Here is a 13,491-nt window from a genome sequence, read left to right on the forward strand (position 1 = left end):
TGAAGAAAAGCCTCCTGTCACAGGTGGCCCCAGGCTCTTTGCCTCAGGCCAGCCGGTGTGTGTGGCAGAGATGGCCCTTCCATTCCCCGTCCGTTCTCTCCAGCTGTTTTTAGATGGACGCATGGGTTCCTGGAGCTAAGGCTTCACTCCCGTGTCCTGTCCTGCTGGGTGTGGCCGCTCTCCTCTGCGCCTCCTAAACCACTAACGTGACTCCACTGACATGACAGGGAAGTTTGTTTTTAAGTATAAATCTACTAGGATGACTAAAAATATCAACAAAATTGGAAACCTCTCAGGAAAATCAGGAAATGGGGACATCTGAGCCTGTGAGTGATGTTGCAGAGCTCCCAGAGACTCTGGGATTGGCAATTCTGGCTTTGGAAGTGGTCGTGAGATAGGTGAGGCCCGGAGGATTGGCCAAGAGCCTGTGTGAGAAGCAGACTCCACGCCATGGCTAGCTGCCCGCCTCAGCCTGCGGACGGCCAAGAGGGGCACCACACTCAGCCTGCGGACAGCCCAGGGGGCGCCACACTCAGCCTTCGCTTGTAGGGTGCTGAGATCAGTAGCATCTTCTATACAAGAAACAAAGCAAAACGAGACTTCGTTAAGGAGTCTCACCAACCTGAAAGGAAACACCTGAAGCGACCAGCACAGAATGCGTCTTACAGCGGTCTCCAGCGAGTTAGAGAGCCTGTCCCCCTCAAGTGCGCTGTGATTTTTACCCTGGTTAGGGGCCCTGTGGCAACAGAGGGTGAATGTGAGGGGATGGGCAGTTGAGTGCCCCTTTGGGGCATCTGCCCTGTGAAGGTCGTCACAGGATTTTCAGTCAGAGGAAGATTGTGACACCATGGGGCAGAGTCCCGCTGCCACTGGAGGTTCAGAGTAATGTGAGGTTAGTCATTTGTCAGTTCCACCTGGGTCCAACTAAAAGTCCCCATGCTGCATCTCGTGGTCCTGTCCTGCCCCAACCACATCCTGACTACGTTCAGAACTGCTCCCAGCCAGGACAGTTACACTTTATGTTTGATTTCAGAAATATCAATCCTGAAACTACAAGAAAAAAGAGGGCCAACTGCGCTGGGAGCTGACTTGTCCTTGGTGAGCGTGTAGTGCCATCCTCGAGTGGTGTTACTGCCATAAACCCCAAGGCATTAGGGTCAGTGGGTGCGACCTCAGTTAGCCAAAGGCTTGATTAGTTCTGATGCTGGTCATCTGTAGTGCCCTCCGATTGCTGGCATCACATCTCCCACTCTTTTTTTTCATGAGACAGAGTCTCAAGCTGTTGCCCTGGGTAGAGTGCCCTGGCGTCATAGCTCACGGCAGCCTCAAACTCTTGGGCTTAAGCCAGTGGTTCTCAACCTTCCTAATGCCGTGATGTATTTCCATTGTTACAAAGGAGTCGTGACCCACAGGTTGAGAACCGCTGGCTTAAGCGATTCTCTTGCCTCAGCCTTCCAAATAGCTGGGACTACAGGTACTTGCCTCAATGCCTGGGTATTTTTCGTTGCAGTTGTCATTGTTGTTTTAGCAGGCCCAGGCTGGGTTCAAACCCATCAGCCTCGGTGTATGTGGCTGGCGCCCTAGCCACTGAGCTACGGGTGCCACTCTTAGTGAACTCAGCACCGCTTTAGCCCAGGAGCACAATAGATCAATTCCGAAATCTCATTTTGTGAGTCTGTCTCCTATGGTCATGGTCAGTACCAGTTCTGTAATGGTCAGGGTCTTACCAGGAGACAGTAACCACACAATAATTTGAGCAAGGGAGGTTTAGTGTAAAGAATTATTAACTACAGCAGAACCTCTGTAAGTTGACCACCCAAGGGACTGTAACAAACTGTCAACATTTGGAGGTGTTCACCATAAGGAACCAGGCCTGCTGCGCTCACATGTCCATGTGGTGCCTGTCGGGGTCTGTGAAACTTAGGTCAACTTAGGGAGGGGGTCAGCTGTGGAGGTTCTACTGTATTTCCAGGGATCTAACTAACACGCAGAGATAAGAGAGTTCTAAAGACTTACCAGAGTGAGAATTCCGAAGGAGGGAATGAATTTGGAAGGAGGGAGCCCTCCCCCAGGCTGATCCTGAGACCTTGTTGGAGAGGGTGTGGTTCTGGCTCAACAGTTGGCAGAGAGGTTGGGTGGGCTCCTTTGGGTGGGGGGTTGTTCCATGTTTAAGCTGGGCGAGGTAGTGCAGGCCAGGAGGAGCAGGCAGGGTCCCCACGCCCAACACAGTGCACATCGTAGGGTACCCACCGTGGCTGGCCTGGAAGCCGCCTAGGGAGGGAGGTGTTGTTAAACTTTCTAGAAAACTGCAGGGCATGGCTGGGCTTGCTGGCCAGCAGTGAGGCCTCTGTGGGGGGCTGTGGAACTCCCAGCTGTCTGGGGACCTGCAGAGTTCCCAGAGAATCTTGCAGTGGTGCCATTGAACTCCTGCCAGGAAAGTGACTCAGGTGCCCAGAAACTCACTGGGGGGTAAGCCCCACTGGGTGTGCAGAGCCCAGCCAAGTGCCATGGGAACAGGAGAGGCTGCCTCCTGCTCCAGCTGCCTTCTGTGATCCTTGCTGACAGCCCAGCCCTGTGAGCTAGCCAGGGAGCAAAGACCCAGGAGCGCAGAGGGCGGTGAAGATGGAGTTGGAGCTGAGGGTCGTATTGGCAGCTGGTTCTGTGACGTTCATACAGCCCTGGGAATAACCCAGCAAAGGCAGCAGGAGGAAGGAAATCATACTGGCTCATCCCACTTACAAGCGATGCAAAATCCTAAAGAGGGTGCCACACTGGACTGCTGTGGGTTGTCTTGGTGTCAGCCAGCTCTCTGGGGACATTCGTGCTCCCCTCTCATAGTATGGAGCTGAATCTGGGAGGCACTGGCTGTGGCCGAGCCGCTGCTTCCTGTGGGTGCTGTGCAGAGGCACGTGCCTTCTGGATGTGGATGGCGACAGGCACCTCTGGGATGTGAAGTCACGAGCTCCCTAGGAAAGGCCGTGTGGAGAAGAGCTTGCCAGCCCCTCTTGGAAGTATTTGGGATATGTGTGCGTATGTGTCTGTGTGTTTGTGTATGTGTGCTTGTGTGTATGTGTGTTTGTATGCATACGTGTGTGTGTTCACTATATATGTACGGCAAGTAAGAAAACAAGGGGGCTCCCTTGTTATGACACAATTCTTGCAATTTTTTATATTTATTAAAAACCCACAGCAATCATTATGACTAACCATGAAATATTTAAAACTTTGCCTTTGAGCTGGGTGCACTAAGGCATTAAGAAATAATATATAAACTTACAGTGGCATAAAAACCAAATACACAGGAATATGTGTAATAAATGATGTGCGAAGTAACTTTGGGAGAGATCAAAGAAGACCCAAATAAAGGGACCAACATATCGGATTTCTCCAAATTGTTCTGTAGATTTAATGCAATCCCAATTAAAATCCTTACTTGTTTCTTTTTTGAATTTGAAAGAGAATTCTAAAAACTGTGTGGTCATGTAAAAGGACAAAGTCAGCAGGCTCTGCAGGAAAGTGATGTTGAGAGGGCCCACCCTGCCGGAGAGCAGGGCTCACTCTGGGGCTCAGCGCTGTGAGAGGAGGCAGGCACAGGAGCAGACCCTGGTCACGTGTGTGTGCTCCAGTTGTGACAAAATGGACACTGCGGGATGACGGGAAGGACAGTCTGTTGAGTCAGTTGTGCTGAGACAGCTGGCTGTCCGCACTGACATGCAGAAACAGGTCTCTACATCTCACCACGTTCAAGACAACTCTCGCTGCGGTGCTGATCTGTGTGGGAAGGGCAGACATGTAAAGCTTTTAGGAGATAAAATAGGGAACTAATTTTCTTTAGGAATCTGCTAAACCTCCTTTGTGACTCTTAAGGCTGCCAGGGGCTGCCAAGAGCTTGTGTGAAGAGAATCAGTCTGCAGGAAAAGTCTAACCAGGCCCCCGCTGCATGTCCTGCCTGCTCCAATCCCTGCTGCAGCCACAATTGCAGTCTCCCCCCTCCCGCATGCCTGCCACCCACCAGCCAGCAACATGGATTAGGTATGAGTGAGTCCCGCATTCGGGATGTCTGATAAATCATAGCCTTCCTGGAGCAACCATGTTCTTCACGGTTGCCAGCATGCTGCAAAGCAACTGTCAGCTTTTCCTGGCCACCATCCAGGTGACAGAGCACAGCTCACCTGGGTTCCAACAATCAAGAGTAATCTCTCTAGTAAACCAATGACATAATTTCAAAAAAAGGTCATGTTTTCTGCTATAAAGTATCTTGCCTCCAGTATGAAATGGATGATTTTGATTGGTAAAGGCTCAGAGGCATTGCTCACAGCACCCTCTCCTGACAAGAAAATGAACACCCATCGCTAAAACCACCAGCAGAGTCGCTAATGACTCTCTTGTGTGCTAAGAGATTAAAGTGAGTCCCCATTTTCGCCAAATTCCTTTTTTAGCAGGTACATGCTGGGATGTGGGAGAGCCACTGTCCTAAGGATGTGATGCCAAGTATCCAGATTTCTACTTGGATTTAACCTCTGGTGTGAAGGCTCTGAGTTGGCCAGAGGCATATACTCAGAATGTGTTGGGGAAGGACAACAGATGAGTCTGAAAAAGTTGTGCAGTGCATGAGCTGGGGAGGAGGGTGTACGGGTGCAATGCAGAGAGAAGGTGTTCTGCTGTGGGTTGGGGTCTGTACTCTTCCCCCGGCACTGCCTGGAACACAGTGGTCCCCCGTGAGCACTGCAGCCTGTGGTGTGTGCGTGTCTCCTGGGGGCTGTTTGGAGGTGGGTAAGGCAGTGTTCTTGCACAGTGTGGTGCACACGGGTGTCCAGAGTGAAGTGTTGATGGTCATAAAGATGCTTCCTCGTGACACCAACAGTATTAGGGAACTCCGTCCTGCCCCATCGCTCCTGGGGCAGCCTCACTGATGAGTCTGCTGCCCTGAGTGGTGTGAACCTTCTGCTTCAAGTCGAAAGAGCAAGTTGCTGGCGTTGATGGAAGGTAACAAGATTCCTCACAGGACTTTTCACAGGCCATTGCCTTTGTTGGAGAAATACGTGGTACTGGCACACATAGAGATCCGTCCACGAGGAGGATTTCCTAGAGTGGAACGGCAGTGGAGTGGACGAGGGCCCCATCCGCTGCAGGCTCTTCCACCTTCTCTCTTCCGGCCTTCCAGGCTGCAAGGGCGCCCAGGGTGGTGTCTGACGCTGCTGGGCTTGGCATCCACGTTTGATCCATATGTCAGAACTGGCTCACAGATGGGTGTCACTTCCGAAAACCTGTAGTTACAGGCTAACATTGTCTGATTTAGTTAAAAAAAGGAATTAAGCAAAGAAACTACCTGGAAATGAGAAATGCCCCTTAGCCACTTAGCCATCAGTGAGCCAAAAATAAATGCTTTGGTGAAGGGTGCAAAAAATGTCACCCCTCTCATACATAGTGAAAGTGAGGTAACTCATAGTAACAAAAATACTCGATAAAAAATGTATGATCATTAAAAATGTTCATCTAAAATTAGAGGTCTAACTACGTTTGTAGATGCTGAAAGTTGGGAAATACTGCCCTGGTCTGTGCTTGGAATGCTGGCCTGCAGTGAAATCATCTGAGGTGGGTATAGGCCTCTGGGACCAGCCAGGTGACTCTGGGACCAGCTGGAGGACAGTTACCTCCCTGGTTCCCGTGGCTCGGGCCTTTCTTCCCTGCAGGCCTGCGTCCAGCGCCCTGGGAAGGGGTTTTGGAAAATGCACCTTTAAGGTCTCGAAACCCCAAATGGGGTGGCCACACTGTTCAGAAGTTACAGCAGCAGCCTTGCTCCTGAGCCCAAGCTGTGTGAGCCTCAGGCTCCAGGGTGCAGCCAGGAGGGGTCAGAGAGCTTGAAATTTCGCGGCTTGTAAACACTAATCAGAATTACAGGTGTGGGAACTGCATTTAACATGTAGGCACCCAAGTAACAGCAGGGCAGGCGACTTGGGGACATGCCTTGAAAACTTCCTGGAGGGGTGCCAACTGGCTCCTCCCTCCCTGTGGGAAGGGGGAGGGCTGCAGCCCTGTGCCCAGCCCCTCCTGCACACCCAGCCCAGGCAGCTGTTTAGCTCCCTCCTACCACCTGCCATGCTCCTTTCCATGGTCTGGGCAGGGAGCCCCCCTCTCTCTGGGGCTGCCCCCTGCCCCGTTTTGGATGCTGGAAAGACTCCTTCTCTCCCAGCTGAGCCCACTTCCCTGCCCCATACCCCCCATGCTGAGATCTTGGACACACCCCACCCCAAGCATTCCTTGTCAGGATCTGAGTGTCTTCCTTACCCTAGAGGGGCTGGAATGAGTCAGCAGCAGTGGGGAAGTGTGCCTGGGGGTCACCTTGTGCAGACACCGCCAGCTTGTCTCTGCCTGGCAGTAGCTCTAGCCTATGACTCTTCCCTAAGGCCACTGCCACCAGTAAGTGTCACCCTTATGAATGAAAACTTTAAAAACCCTACAACTTCCTAATCCATGTATCTCAGTCCATACTGCTGCTATAACAAAATTCCCAAGCTGGATAATATAAAAATAATGGAAATTTATCTCCTGGAGTTATGGAAACTGGGAAGTTCAAGGTCAAGGTGCTGGCATGCTTGGATCTGGTGAGGGCCTGTCTCTGTGTCTGCAGTGGTGGTTTGAATGCCATGTCTCTCTCACAAGGTGGAAGGGATAGACCAGACTGCCCCTGGGAAGGTGCCATTCAGTGGCCACCTTGAAAGACCTCAGCTCTTAATACCGGCACACGGGGTCTCAGTTTCCAACATGTGAATGGAGTGGGACACATACATTCAAATCATAGCATCATGGAAACAGCACATTTCTGAAGAAAGACTTTTATTTATTGTCCAAGACGATGCTACTGAGATAGGAGGGGCCCTCGGCAGGTTCTTGTCATGGGAGGATGAAATTCCAGAAGAGTTGTTTTCTCTAATCAGAAAGAGCTCCTGTCCTATGGATGCTGGAGATTTAAACTTTATAGGATTGACTGACTAAATGATGCCCACTCAAATTAAAATTTCAGATAAACCAATAAATAATTTTTGGTAAAGTTATATCTCATCCAATATTTAAATTTAATTGGGCCTCCTATATTTTTATTTGCTCTGTCTAGCAACTCTGCAATGAACCTGGGAATGAAATTAAAGTTTTTATAAATATGTAATACTCTCTGTGGGAAATTTGACTTATAAATAAGGGTGGCAAATTTTTTAAATTTCAGTAGATTTAGGGGGTACAAGTGTTTTCTGTTACCTAGATGAATTACATAATGCTGAAGCCAGGGCTTTCAGGGTGCCTGTCACTAGCATCGTGTGCCTTGTACCTGATAGGTGGGTTTTATCCCTCACCCCTCCACCACTCCCCCCTTCTTAGTTTTCAATGTTCATTACCCCAACTTTATGACCATACACACCCCTTGTTCAGCTCCCACTCATAAGTGAGAACATGTGGTGTTTGTTTTTCCATTCCTGAGACACTTCACTTAGGACAATGGTCTCCAGTTCCATCCAAATTGCTGCAAAAGACATTATTTCATTGCTTTTTTTCTCTTTTCTGAAAAGCTACTAGTTTTGACATTTCATTCCCTTTATAGCTAAGCAATAGTCTATGGTATGTATACATCACATTTACTTTTATCACCTCCTCAGTTGATGGACACTTCAGTTTCTGTATCTTTGTAATTGCGAACTGTGCTGTGATAAAGATTCAGGTGCAGTTGTGTTTTTTTATAAAATGACTTCTTTTCCTCTGGGTAGGTACCTAGTAGTGGGATTGCTGTATCACAGGCTAGGTCTGCTTTTAGTTTTTTGAGGAATCTCCATCCAGGTTTCTATAGAAGTTGTGCTGGTTTCCATTCCCACCTATAGTCTGTAAGCATTCCCTTTTCCCTGTATCCAATTCGACACCTATTGTTTTCTGACTTTTTAACAATGGCCATTTTGAAAAGGTGTTTTAATTTGGTTTTACTTGAGAATTAGTGATGTTGAACATTTTTTCATATGTCTGTTGGCCATTTGTCTATCTTCTTTTGGAAAAAATATGTAAAATGGTTTGTGTTTTCTTGCCAAATTTGGGAAATTTCAGTCACTATTTCTTCAGGTACTTTTCCCAGCCCCTCCCTACTTTTTTCTCTTCTCAGGACTACGATGACATAAATGTTACATTTTTAAAATAGTCTCACCTGGCCCTGAGGCTCTGTTCATTTTTTTTTTTTCTGTGTCTATTTCTTCTGTCATCCAAATTGGGTAATTTATATGGTTCTCCCTTCTAGTTTGTGAATTTTTTCCTCTGCTTTTTAACTCCCTTGTGGAGCCTATCCAGTGAGTTTTTATTTTGATTATTGTATTTTTTAGTTCTAATGTTTCTCTTTATCTCTTTTCATATTTTTATTTCTTTGCTAAGACTTTTTGCTTTTAAAATTTATTTCCAGTTTATTTCCGATTCCTGGTTGAAGCATTTTTATGACGGCTGCCTTGTCATCTTTGTCATGTAATTCCGGTGTGTGTCCTTTCAGTGTTGGTGTCCGGGGGCTGTATTTTCTCATTCATGTTGAGATTTCTTGATTACTAGTATGACAAATGATTTACAGTACATCTTCCATTTTAGCAGACTTCCTCTGTCACTTCGTCACTTAAGAAGGGGAGTGTCAGGAAGAGTGGCTACCCCAGGGGCCGGGGAAGGTTTGTGTGGTAGGGGAGAAGTTGAGGATTTGCTAGGGTTCCTCTGACATCAGCCCCAGACGGGGGTTGGAGGGTCACCTCATATGTATGTTGTGTTGAGGTACAGAGTGTCTCTACCTAATTTGTTGAAAATTTTCATTATGAAAGAATGTTGAATTTTGTCAACTGCTCATAGTGACCTCCAACTTGGGCTCAAGCAATTCTCTTGCCTCAGTTTTTCTATTTTTAGTAGAGACAAGGTACCCTCATTTTTTTTTGTTTGTTTATTTAGTTTCTAGAGGTATCATGGCTTAAGTTGTTTATTAGAAATATTTCTTCTTTTTTGATGTAGAGGTTTATTGCTATGAACTTCCCTCTTAGAAGTGCTTTTGCCATTCTCATCTGTCTCAAATAATTTTTAAAATTCCCTTTTTAATTTCATAATTCGTTCTTGGTTATTTAGGAGCGTGTTGTTTGCTTTCTATGTATTTATAAAGTTTCTGAAGTTTTTCTTATTATTATTTCTAGTTTCATTCCTGTGGTCTGAAAAAATACTTGATGTTATCTGTATCGTCTTAAGTTTAAGACATGTTTTGTGGCCTAATATATGATCTATTCTGGAGAATGTTCTGGGTGAAGTTAAAAAGAATGTGTATTCTGCAGCTGTTGGATGGAATGTTCTGTAAATGTCTGTTAGGTCCATCTGGTCTATGGTGTAGTTTAAGTTTGATTTTCCATCTAGATGATCTGTTCATTGTTTAAAGTGGGGTGTGACATCCCCTACTACTATCATATTTCAGAATGTCCCTCATTTGAGATCCTAAAAATATTTGCTTTATATATTTGGATGTTCTGATATTGGATGCATATATATTTGCAATTTTTATATCCTGTTGTTGAATTGCTCCCTTATTGAGTCATTATATATTGACTTTCTTTTTATCTTTTTATAGTTTTTGACTTAAAGTCTACCTTGTCTGACATGAGCATGGTATTCCAGTTCTCTCTTGGTTTCCATTTGCAAAGAATGTCTTTGCAAGAATGTCTTTCACTTTCAGCCTGTTTGTCATTAGCAGTAAACTGAGTCTCTTGTAGGTAGTAGTTAGGTCTTGTTAATTTTTTTTAGCCTATATCAAGCACTTTATATCTTTTAATTGGAGAATTTAAAAAAATTTACATTTAAGATTATTGTTGATAGGTAAAGACTTACTCCTGCCACTTTGCTAATTGTTCTCTGGTTTTGTTGATCCTTTGCTTTTTCTTTCTCTTTTATGGTTTATCCGTGTGGATTGGGGTTTTTATGTGCTAATAGGCTTTGTTTTATTTCTCTTTCTTATTTGTGTATCTATTAGAATTTCTTTCTTTGTAGTTACCATGCATTAACATAGAATAATTACAATACATTATATTTTGCTGTAATGAGTTAAGTTTGGTTACACAAAAGTCCTCTTTTTTTTTTTTTTTTGGCTGGGGCTAGGTTTGAACCTGCCACCTCCGGCATGCGGGACCGGCACCCTACTCCTTGAGCCACAGGCGCTGCCAACAAAAGTCCTCTAGACTCTCCCCAACACCCAATTCGTGTTTCGGTTGCTTTGATTTACATTTTTATATTTTGTGTGTTCCTTAGCCAATAATTGTGGCTGTTGATGTTTTTAACCTTTTGAACATCAAATATTATACTAGAGAATGGAAAGATTTACATAGCACCATTACAGCACTGGGGTATTCTGAGCATGATTATGGATTTACATACACTGATGAGTTTTATACTTTTGTGTGTTTTTATGATAGTAATTATTGTTCTTTTGTTTCCAGTTGTAGCACTTTTCTAGGTATTTCTTGTATGAGCTGTCTAATGGTGACAAATGCCTTCAATTTTTGCTTGTCTAGGAAGGTTTTTATTTCTCCATTTCTGAAGGATAGCTTTCCCAGATAACAGTATTCTTGGCAGACAGTTATTTTCTTTTAACACTTTGAATATATCATCCCATTCTCTTCTGGCCTGCAAAGTTTCTGCTAAGAAATCTGCTGATTCATGTAGTCTATTAGGAATTTCCTTTTATGTGAATTGACATTTTTCTCTTGTATCTTTAGAATTGTCTTTGTCTTTAACTTTTTCTTTTTTGGCAGGGTTTTTTTTTTTTTTTTTTTGTCCAGGGCTGGGTTTGAACCTGCCACCTCTGCTATATGGGGCCAGCGCCCTACTCCTTTGAGCCACAGGCACTGCCCTTTGTCTTTAACTTTTGACAGTTTGATTATAAGGTGCCTTGGAAGGATATTTTTGGGTTGAATCTCATTTGGGACTTTTGAGCTTCCTGGATCTGGGTGCCTGTATTTCTCCCGAGATGTGGGAAGTATTCAGCTGTTATTTTGTTAACTGTGTTTTCTGTGCCTTTCTTCATTTCTTTTCCTTCCAGCCCTCCTATAATGTTGTTTGCTTAATGCTATTCTGTAAGTCTTGTAGGCTTTCTATAATTTTTAAAAATCTTATACCCTCTTTGACTTGACTGGGTTATTTTAAAAGATCTGTCTTCAAGTTCAGAAATTCTTCCTTTTTCTTGATCTAGTTTGTTGTTGAAGCTCTCGGGGTGTGTGTGTGTGTGTGGTGTGTGTGTGTGTCTGTGTGTGTGTGTGTGTGTGTGGTGTGTGTGTGGTGTGTGTGTGTGTGTCTGTGTGTGTGTGTGTGGTGTGTGTGTGTCTGTGTGTGTGTGTGTCTGTGTGTGTGTGGTGTGTGTGTGGTGTGTGTGTGTGTGTGGTGTGTGTGTGCGTCTGTGTGTGTGTGGTGTGTGTGTGTGGTGTGTGTGTGTCTGTGTGTGTGGTGTGTGTGTGTCTGTGTGTGTGGTGTGTGTGTGGTGTGTGTGTGTCTGTGTGTGTGTGGTGTGTGTGTGGTGTGTGTGGTGTGTGTGTGTGGTGTGTGTGTGTGTCTGTGTGTGTGTGTGTGGTGTGTGTGGTGTGTGTGTGTCTGTGTGTGTGTGGTGTGTGTGTGGTGTGTGTGGTGTGTGTGTGTGGTGTGTGTGTGTGGTGTGTGTGTGTCTGTGTGTGTGTGGTGTGTGTGGTGTGTGTGTGTGTGGTGTGTGTGGTGTGTGCGTGTGTGTCTGTGTGTGTCTGTGTGTGTGTCTCTGTGTGTGTGTGTGTGTTTTCAATTCCATTCATTGGATTGTTCAGTTCCAAGACTTAGGTTTGGTTCTTTTTTGTGATATCTACATCTTAGCTGAATTTCTCATTCAGATGATGAATTCTTTCCTGGTCTTCTTGAATTGTTTTTCTGTATTCTTTGGCATCTCTCTGAGTTTCCTTGAGATCATTATTTTGAATTCTTTTTCAGGTGTTCCACGAACGTCCTTGTCTTTGGGGTCAGTTACTGGAGACTTACTATATTCCTCTGGGGTGTCATGTTTCCTTGCTTTCTCGTGTTTCTTATGTCCCTATGCTGATATCTGCACATCTAATGCAACAGTTCCTTTTGCCAATTTTATGAGGTTGCTTTTGTAGGCAGAGGCTTTTCCCTATAGCTGGGTTGTGGGGTGCTGGTTGGGAATGGTGTGTTGGTTTTAATTCTGGGTAGGCTGAGTAGTGTGGTCTCTATATCCTTATCTGTGACCTCTGTAATTGTCTCAGTAGACTAGGCTGCAGCAAGCTGTGATGGCAGTGGAGCAGTTTTGCGGGAGGCAGGAGTAGCGAGTTGGTTGTTGGACAGGGTATATTTGAGTACTTTGGGCTGGCAGGCTGTGTGATCTCTTTGGAGAGAAAGGCTACTGCTGGGCCAGTTGTTGTGCCAAGGGTGAGAGCAGTGGGGCTCCCTCTAGGCCAGCTGCTGGGTTGGGGACAGGCCTGTGCTAGCTGGGAAGTTGCCCTAGGTGGTTCTATCTGTGGATATGGGGCTGCTTCTGGGCTGTCTGTTGGGTTGGGGGAGGGCCAGGTAGCTAAACAGGGTTCTCTCTAGTGGAGTGAGATAACCTCCTGGCCAGCAATCATTCCAAGGATGGAGGAGCACAGGCAGGCAGCTACATGGGGTTTCCCTGCTGTAAAGGGCTGTTTCCCTACGGATGAGTGCCAATGGGTTTGGACATTGGGGTTTCAGCCTTCCTTTGGACCTAGGCTCTGGGGTGTTGGGATGTTGATACTGCAGCATCTGTGTGTGAATGTGGAGGAATGATGGAGGGCTCTCAGGCATAGAGTGAGTTGGTGACTACTGGCCCTAGGGAAGGGTGCATTGCAGCTGTGGGTCTGGCTTCAACGTGGTACTGTGCTGTAGCAAGTCAGGTCATGGAGGTGGGGTACCGAGGGGGTTCCTGCTCTGGGCAGTGCAGTCATGCAGACTCCCAGCAAATATCCACACTGGATGTGGATCCTATGAGGACCAGGGACCTTGCTGTAGCAATGACTGCTGGTATCTGAAGCAATGATGCGGACTGCTGAAGGTCTCCAGCTTGTTTTTTTACCTCCAGGAAGATGTCCCCCTGCCTCATCCCACTCTCTGTGGTGTTATCCTGGGCTTCTATGCTCCATGAAGATTTCAGTGCTCCCTGTGCTGTCCAGCACACTTCCTCAGTCACTCCAGTTGAAATGTAATTGTGGATTTATTATTTTGGTTCCTTTTTGGGGTGGGTGGGTGGGTATGAGTGCCAGACCCCTGTAGTCAGTCATGTGCTGATGCCTGGTACTTGCACTGTCTTCTAACATCATAAAGGTCCAGGGAAAGCCACCCTGATCATTGCTGGAGCAACAAAGTGCAAGCTAGTGTTTGGATAGAGAGAGGACTTTCAGGTACTTTGGGAGCAGAATCTTTAAGTCCTTTCACCTAAATAAGGTTTTAAAAAATGCTATGGGA

This window comes from Nycticebus coucang, chromosome 7, assembly GCF_027406575.1.
Source record: "Nycticebus coucang isolate mNycCou1 chromosome 7, mNycCou1.pri, whole genome shotgun sequence".
NCBI classification, from domain to species: domain Eukaryota; kingdom Metazoa; phylum Chordata; class Mammalia; order Primates; family Lorisidae; genus Nycticebus; species Nycticebus coucang.